Here is a 7,940-nt window from a genome sequence, read left to right as displayed (position 1 = left end):
TCACAATATGTTCTGAGTTATATATTGTGTAGAAATTGGTCTGTCTCTAGCTTGTTATTAAAAGCAAAAAAAAAAAAAGAGGAAGTAAGTAAAAAACATTTTTCAAGTGCTGGCAGCTGCAAAAAGCATTTATTATCTCAAAGAATTTTAGGCTGAAGGAAAATTTCAGCCTTTCAGGGTGTTGCATTGTCAGTCTGCTTTATGTAATGATAATCTGAAAAGATTAAAACCTGAAAGGGATGCATGTTAACTTTTATATCTAAGACCTTTATTAATTTACCTTTAATCTTTCCAGATGAAAATGAAAAGTAGAATAGCATAGAAGAGATATTTACCCTTAAATAGTAACTACCTACTGTTATTGAAGTCTCAGTGACTGAAATCGAAGGGATTTTTTTTGTATTTGGATAATTTTTGATGTTTACAATATGCGAGGAGTAGATATTACCCTTTGTTTTATGCGTACTATCCCTGTCTATGGCAGCCTCATCCAGTGCTCTGTTGTGATTCCAGATACAAGTTGGTCTAGGCCAGAGCACCATCTTTTTCAGCATTAAGTACAAATGCCGTTTCACCAAATTTGCTGTACTCAGTTTAGACTGTAGGAGACAATCCCTGTTATTCCATTCAGCTTCTCTTTTTTTGCAAGGCAAGATACTTTAGACTTACCGTTCAATAACAGCAGTCCCTAGCCAGATATGTCTTTTAAGTTCACATTCTAGTTTCTGTTCAGTTTCCTGTTCAGGTGCTCAATTTGTGTCACTAGCAAGAACATCATCATCTCCTGACACTGATGGCTCAGTTTGAATCTTTCCAGAGTATGAAAATTTTAATTTAAACATTTGATTCCATTGGTCCCTAAACTATTACTCTAGCGAAAATTACTCATGTTTCTGGATCTCATTATGAAGAAATCTGCTTATGTACCTCGTGGTCTTCCTCAGTAGTTCATTGTGTGCAAAATCATTAAACAGGTTCATAGAATGAGTAGTAGTGTACACAGATATTTTTTGCTTTTCTTTCCACATGGACATGAAGACAATGAGTATGGTAGGGCTGGGACATTCATAGCTACCACAGTTCCCAGTTGTCTGTTTCTGCAGGAAGGATGAGGCATTGGAACTGTGGAAGAGTAGATAAGACATCCAATTTAACTCAGGAGACAAAAATTGCTCTTTAATTTTTTTTTTTTTTTCAAAGTGGAGCTGTCTGCTTTAAAAATATGTGAATGAAGATGATTGGTGAAGGATGTCACCATTAAACTGTAACAAGAGACTGCAAAAGCAATTATCCACAAAACAAACTGAACTACCGTCCAAAGCAAAGAACTGAGATGAGTGATAGTGGTGTCTTCAAAACTAGAATGGAGGAGCTGAGGCAAATTTGCATCAGGCAGCATAGCAATTATTTTGAATGTGGCAAGGATAAGTTAGAAACATATTGCTGAGAAAGATGCACATTGCTAAGGGAAAAGGCTTTAGTTGAGATCATCTCAATAGTGTTTCAGGCAGACTGATATTTAAAGTCTGGGGAGGTACTTCAAGCCAAGTACTTCAAATACTGTGCAGTCAGTTTATTTCACCAGCAAAGGCAGATGCACTCTGATAGAAAGTTTCAAGCCTGGCAAATTTGCTTGAATATGTCCTGCAGCTGTTGGAGGTTTTAAAGGGATGAACAGGCTGTAGTCATCTAAAAGGCAGCTAATTTTGACCCAAAGGTACTATGACAGCTTAATGTGTCAGCCATGTCAATGTATTTGCTTTGAATTCTCAAAATTTGAATGGATTCAAAATGAAGATAAACTCTGGTATCTTCTTGGTTGTAAAAGCCACCAAAAAAGAAAAAAAAAAAAACAACCCCACGAGGACACCGTTATCTAATTATGATTTCAAGTTACATTTCAAAAATAACTTAATTTTTGTTCAGGAATGCTCATAATTCCTCATAGCTGATGTTTACTAAAAAGGTCAGACCACTTTTCTGAGTAAAAAGACCCTGCAGCATCAGCAGGTAACGCAGAAAGCTCTGAGCCAAGACTCAGCTAAGGCAGCAAATGGTACAGGAGAACACGCCAAGGAATATGAACTTCCTAACAAAGTGCAGCCGTCTTGTAAGTGATTCTGAATGTGTTAAAGTTGGCAATTTACATACATACTACTACCCAAACTTATTTTTACCCTTATGCCTTTTGTTCAGATCAAATGCCTTGTTCTGAATGCAGTGAAGGTCTGCTGCACAAGCAATGACAGTCATTTTGACAAACACAAGAAAAATTTGTGCAGAACGGTTTCAAAAAGAATCTGTTAAAAGGGCAAGATGGTATTAACTAACTGTGTAAGGAAAGAAAGGGCAAAAGAAATTAAAGAATTAATGAATCTTCAATTAAGAACCAAAAAGGAACTTTATCAAATTTGAGGGAAGCTAATAATACATGAAAAGTGCTCAAATACAAGTCAATTCAAGCTATATGGAAAAAGAAACCAAAAAATTTGAATGACTAGAAGAAGAATTTCAGACAGCTTTAACTGGGAAAATCTGGTAGCTACAGAAATAAAGGGAAAAAAAAATCAGCTACTTTTTAGGGTCTTATACATGATTCGAATACATGGGGGAACATAGGGGAAGAAGCAGAGATGAAAAACCCAGTGCTTCTACCTTGCTGTTAAACTGACTTATGACCAAGCTACATCTGGTGATACACATTTGTTGCATGGCACTCATACTGGTCATCTGACATTTAAAAATAACTTTTCTTATTCTCATAGCCACTTACCAGTTATCTTCTCTTCCTGTGGGCTAGAAAATAGGGAAACAATTATAATATGAGTACATTATTCTGGTATGCATCTATATTGTAAAGAATCTAACCCTGATTTTGTGTTGTCATCTTATTGCAAAAGTTCCATACCTTCTCAGTGATTTCTCATGGGCAGCTCCATTATCAATATTGGTCCTCCTACAACAAAAAAAACTCCAGCTACCTTCTTAGCCAGCTACCCCACTCTTTTGTAGCACTCATCCTCATTGGACACAGCTGTGGCCTGTTAAGGGCAGGGCTGTTCCTAATCTTTGGTGATTAGTGCAGCTGCAACTCCTCAGGGGTGAGATTGCTTTCTGTACTATCTCTATTCTCTTACATTCTATCCCCTCACAATTTTGACCATGTCCATATCTACACTGTTTTCTTTTTGGTTTTGTTTTAATATTTCTATACATAAATGAGTTCATATTCGGTTGTTATTGTTTTATTAACTTTTTTCAATAATGAATCCAACAATTCTCTTCTAAGTTATTGAAGTATTTATACCATTTGTATTTTAAGGAGATGATGTCCAGGACATGTCTTATTATAGAAGAGAAAATACTGAGGAAAAATAAAAGGATTTTCAGTTTACCAGTGGGAATTTGAGGCACAAAAATATTAAGGAAAACATTCAAAGATCTAATATATAAATTTATACACACATTAAATTTTTTAGAAAATTCTCCATAGAGGTCTTTGATTAGATGGGAACAGTATGTCAAACTGTGAGCTTTTTCCTTCCTTTAGCTTAGTCTATTACATATCTTTTATTTCAGTTTTTCTCTTAGACAAACAAAAGTCTAATATTTAGTACCCAATAGAGCATTATGATGATACTCTGAAATATTTAAAATTCATGAATATTTTTAACTTAGAATGAGATGTTTTATGATCATAATTATACATTAGCAGAAATGAGAAGAAAGAACATTTTTTAACAGTTAATTATATCAGTATAAAAATATTTTTTGGATTATTCCTTTAATCATAAATTTCTCTTCTCTTTTTTCTTATAAACTCATTTAATCTTGATTCTGATCACATTACATTTTAGTATTGCTGTTCATAGACCTGAGTTTTCAAAACTGGCCTCTGAAAAATAAAGATTTAATTTCATCAAGTTCTAATTCTCTACTTTCAGCAATTTTCAGTTAAAAATAATTATTCTTCATTATTTTCTCTTTTTTAACAGCTTACAAATTGCTTCCTTGAGGCATGTTGATCATGCTTCCAATGATCAGATTCTTCAAGTTCTTGTACTGATCTTTCACAAGTGAATTAATCTTATTTTCAGGTACTATCGCTCTTTTTAAGATCAGAGAGGTTCCCAAGTTTTTAGAATGCTCATTTAAATCTTATATGTCTTTTTAACTGTTCATTTATTGGTGATATTTGTGGATCATTTAATTCTTTGACATAAAATTCAAGTGTTTTGTAAAGATTTCAGTGGACCTTTCATACATTAATAGGAAGAAAATAGAAAGAAGAATAAAGCACTCTAAAAAACCTCCCAAGCAAGACAAATTGGCAAAAGGGACAAAGAAAACACAAAAAAAAAGATTTATTGCGCCAGATTCTCAAAATGATCAAAGTATACAAAAGCAGGAAGCCCTCCACAAGGAAAAAGTAAATAATATTAAAAAAAAAAAAATTGGAGTAGCTTACAATCGTATTTAGGTCCTCAGGAAGCAGGAAGTATTATTGCTCCATTTTATTTTTTGCAATGTAGCCTTCTAAATAATGTAAAAGACTCAGAGTAACCCTACCTGTGAATTGCAAATGAGAGCTCAATTTCAACACACACATTACAAATATGACAAAATACAGTCTAGGCTTGATTTGTTATCCATGCTGAAAAACAAATTTTCATTTCGAAACACGTTACTGGGCTGTCACGGCTTTAGGATGCAAGACTGGTTAAAGGATGAGGAACTTTGGGAGCTCTGGAAGTCGTCTTTGTACAATGAAAAAACTGGTGAAACCACTGCAAAAGGGATTTCTGCCAGAAAGGTCAAACACTAATAGGGGGGCTAAAACAGTTGTTTGGAAATACTTTTCAGAAACTGTCACCTCGCAGAGCAAAGGATGAAATTCTGTATGTCTTTTTCTGAAAGATATTATTTAAATACAATGTATTTTGGCAGTGATGGAAAAGTCAAACTTCCAGTGGACTATTAGTCTTTCGCAATTCTCTAAAATGATAGAGCTCTCTGCTCTGGCTTGCTGTGGAGTGAAATGGCAGCACATTTATAGTGCAAAGAGAGCATTCTGTACCAGCAGGAAAGGATCTGAAGGACATGTTAATAAATCTGATTTATTTTACCAAATAATGCATTTGCATAACTGTACACTTGCATAATAATATGAAGGAGAAAGGAAAACACAAAAGAAAAGCTCTGTTTAATGAAAGAATTGTAAGAAGACAATAGTCCAAGACACTAATCAAATTATATCTTTGCATTAAATGATTTAAATGAAAGTTGACATGAGCATCTACTAGGACTTCATCACAGGGTTGTTTTTTTTTTTAAGTTTGTTTTGGTTTGTTGGAGTTTTTTAATTTTTGTGGAGGTTGATAAAACCTGCCAGTGGATGTATTTCTGTTTCTCAGCAGCAGAGTTTTGAGATTTTTTTTTTTCCTATGAATTACTCTACCTTGAAATAAAACATCTGGTCTCATAGGAATTTCAACATGCTTTAGTTTTTCAATCAGTACAAAACACATTCAACACTGTAGCACTGCTGGGCTTTTGTGTGTCAGCCTCTTAAAAGAATTGACTGTGTCTCCATAAGGCCTAAAATGCAGAGAACTCATCTGGGAGGCAAATGTGGTTCTACTTCACCTTTATCTCCCACAGCTGTGAAAGCTGTCAGCTTCTAAAACTGACGAATGGAGAATTCAGAATATTCTCAGAGTAGTTCAACTGTCTCACACCAGTGTTTCTTTTGCTTGTTCTTGCCTTTCCTCTGGATTTTCTTTTTTCAGGAAAATAGCAAGATCAATCATCTCCTTATGTATAATAATTGGATATATCCCTATGTTTACTACAATGACTGTTGAATGGTTCTAAAGCTTTATCTTTAAATACTCAGTTTATGTAAGTAACTGAGTTCTGAAATATCTTAATGTTCTAGTAGCCAGTAATCACGAAAAAGCCTTTAAAGACTGGAATAGCTTCAAACGCCATTTGCTCTGCTGCCAAAAATCACATTTTTAAATGTCTACACTTAGCCTTTATTTCACACACAGCTATCACTGGAGCTGTGCAAGATGTTACTTTTTATTTAGCTGAAAACTGGTATTTCAAATTTTGTTCTTGTTCCAAATCAAATAACTATTTTTCAGATGATTTCCCAGAAAAGAGGGGTCTTTTTAAATATCAACAAATTTCAAGTTTTTTGTTCTTGAAAGCCAAAATGTTTTCTTCTATTGCTTGCATAATTTGACAATTTCATGGCATAATATTTAATCAAATTATAGGTTCCTATTATGAAATATTAATATTTTCTATCTATATATGCCATATAATTCATTGAAGCATAGAATATTCTGAACTGGCAGGCACCCACAAGGATCATTGAGTCAACTTCTGACTCCACACAGGGCAACCTAAGGGTCAGACCCATATATTTAAGAGTGTTGTCCAAGTGCATCTTGAGCATCAGAAGCCTGCAGCCATGACCAGCTCCTCGGGGAGCTTTTTCCAATTCTTGAACACCAGATCTGAACTTTTTCTCACATAGCTCTAAGACATTTCTTTGCATCCTCTCCTGGACCCCAGAAAGTGGAGATAGGCACTTCTGTCTCAGATAACTCTTATGAAAAATCCTTTCTTTAGGATTTTTCCTCCTGAGAAGCTGAGGCGCCTCAAGAACAAAATGTAAACATTGATAATCTGCTGGTGTAGAATGCAACAGGTGGATCTGTGATTGGTCTCATAGAGTTGTTTCTAGTTAATGGCCAATCACAGTCAGCTAACTTAAACTCTCTGTCCGAGACAGAAGCTTTTGTTATCATTCTTTCCTGTCCTAGTCTTAGCTAGATTTCTGATGAAACCTTTTCTTCTATTCTTTTAGTATAGTTTTAATGTAATATATATCATAAAATAATAAAACAAGCCTTCTGAAACATGGAGTCAGATCCTAGCCTCTTCCCTCATCCAAGAACCCTTGTGAACACTGTCACACGCTTCCATCTCCGCTTGCATGTGGAGATCTCCACCCCTCCTTATGATGATGTTGAAGACAGCAATTTTTCCTGTCAGTCTCCTCTTCTCTAGGACAGCATCCTCAGCCACTCCTCATACATCATTCCCTCTAGCCCCTCACCATGTGTGCTGCCCTCCAGCCAGACTAGCAACTTGATTCCTTTCTGACATTGTGGATCTCAAAACTGCACACAGGTTCAGGACACACGAGTGCTGAGTACAGTGGAACAATCACTTACCAGTCAGACAAGTGTTTAATGCACCTCAGGATATAGTAATCCTCATGTTTGAGTTCTACCGTTTAATTTTGTTAATTTTCACTAAAACTTTGAATAATTTACACAAAAGATAGGGTTAATCTCAGCTACATTTAGTTGCCTAAAAATTGAGAAATTAATCTGAGTCAACTAGATTTTATAGTCAGTAGACAGAAACAAGCATCTCTAAATCTAAGTTCTTTTTAAATAGTTGTCACCATGGTATTATGTACCAGTGTTAACTCTCACTGCCAACAGAACAAGGCCTACAGTTTACATGTTTTACTGTTCTTGCTAAGACACTGCTGCTCCTCCTGCAGTTATGTAAATATTGATATACTCTCACAGTTCACCAAGTTAAAGCTCACAAGAACTAAATATAATGGTATTTCTGTCATAAATAGATGAAAAAATAGTTCTACTTGTTTGGTGTAAAGGCAACAGAAGAAGAAAGGTAAAGTTTGCACACATTTTGTGTATAACTTCATTGATTTATAAACTATAAAAATTGTACCAAATAGATGCAAAAAAAATGCATGTGAATAGTTTTAATTTTTTTCCACAGATGCTGCAATATGAAAAATATTTACATAATTGCCCATATACAAATGGTTTTGGCATGTTAAATTTTTCCATTCATACTTGTTTAAAGTATAGTTTGGATCCAGATTT

General features: G+C 34.8%; 1 long non-coding RNA gene across 1 annotated transcript; it reads right to left on the bottom strand.

Moving 5' to 3' along the window:
* Window positions 1–354: 354 nt before the first annotated feature.
* Window positions 355–2,972, bottom strand: LOC131554914 (uncharacterized). The gene is made up of 3 exons (XR_009274473.1): window positions 2,909–2,972; window positions 2,774–2,796; window positions 355–1,122 (listed from the first exon to the last, which is right to left on the bottom strand). It is a non-coding gene; the product is annotated as an uncharacterized LOC131554914 (long non-coding RNA).
* Window positions 2,973–7,940: the final 4,968 nt, after the last annotated feature.

This window comes from Ammospiza caudacuta, chromosome 2 (assembly GCF_027887145.1).
Source record: "Ammospiza caudacuta isolate bAmmCau1 chromosome 2, bAmmCau1.pri, whole genome shotgun sequence".
NCBI lineage: Eukaryota > Metazoa > Chordata > Aves > Passeriformes > Passerellidae > Ammospiza > Ammospiza caudacuta.
The sequence above is the reverse complement of the archived record's forward strand: the minus strand, read 5'-3'. Positions and strand labels throughout refer to the sequence as shown.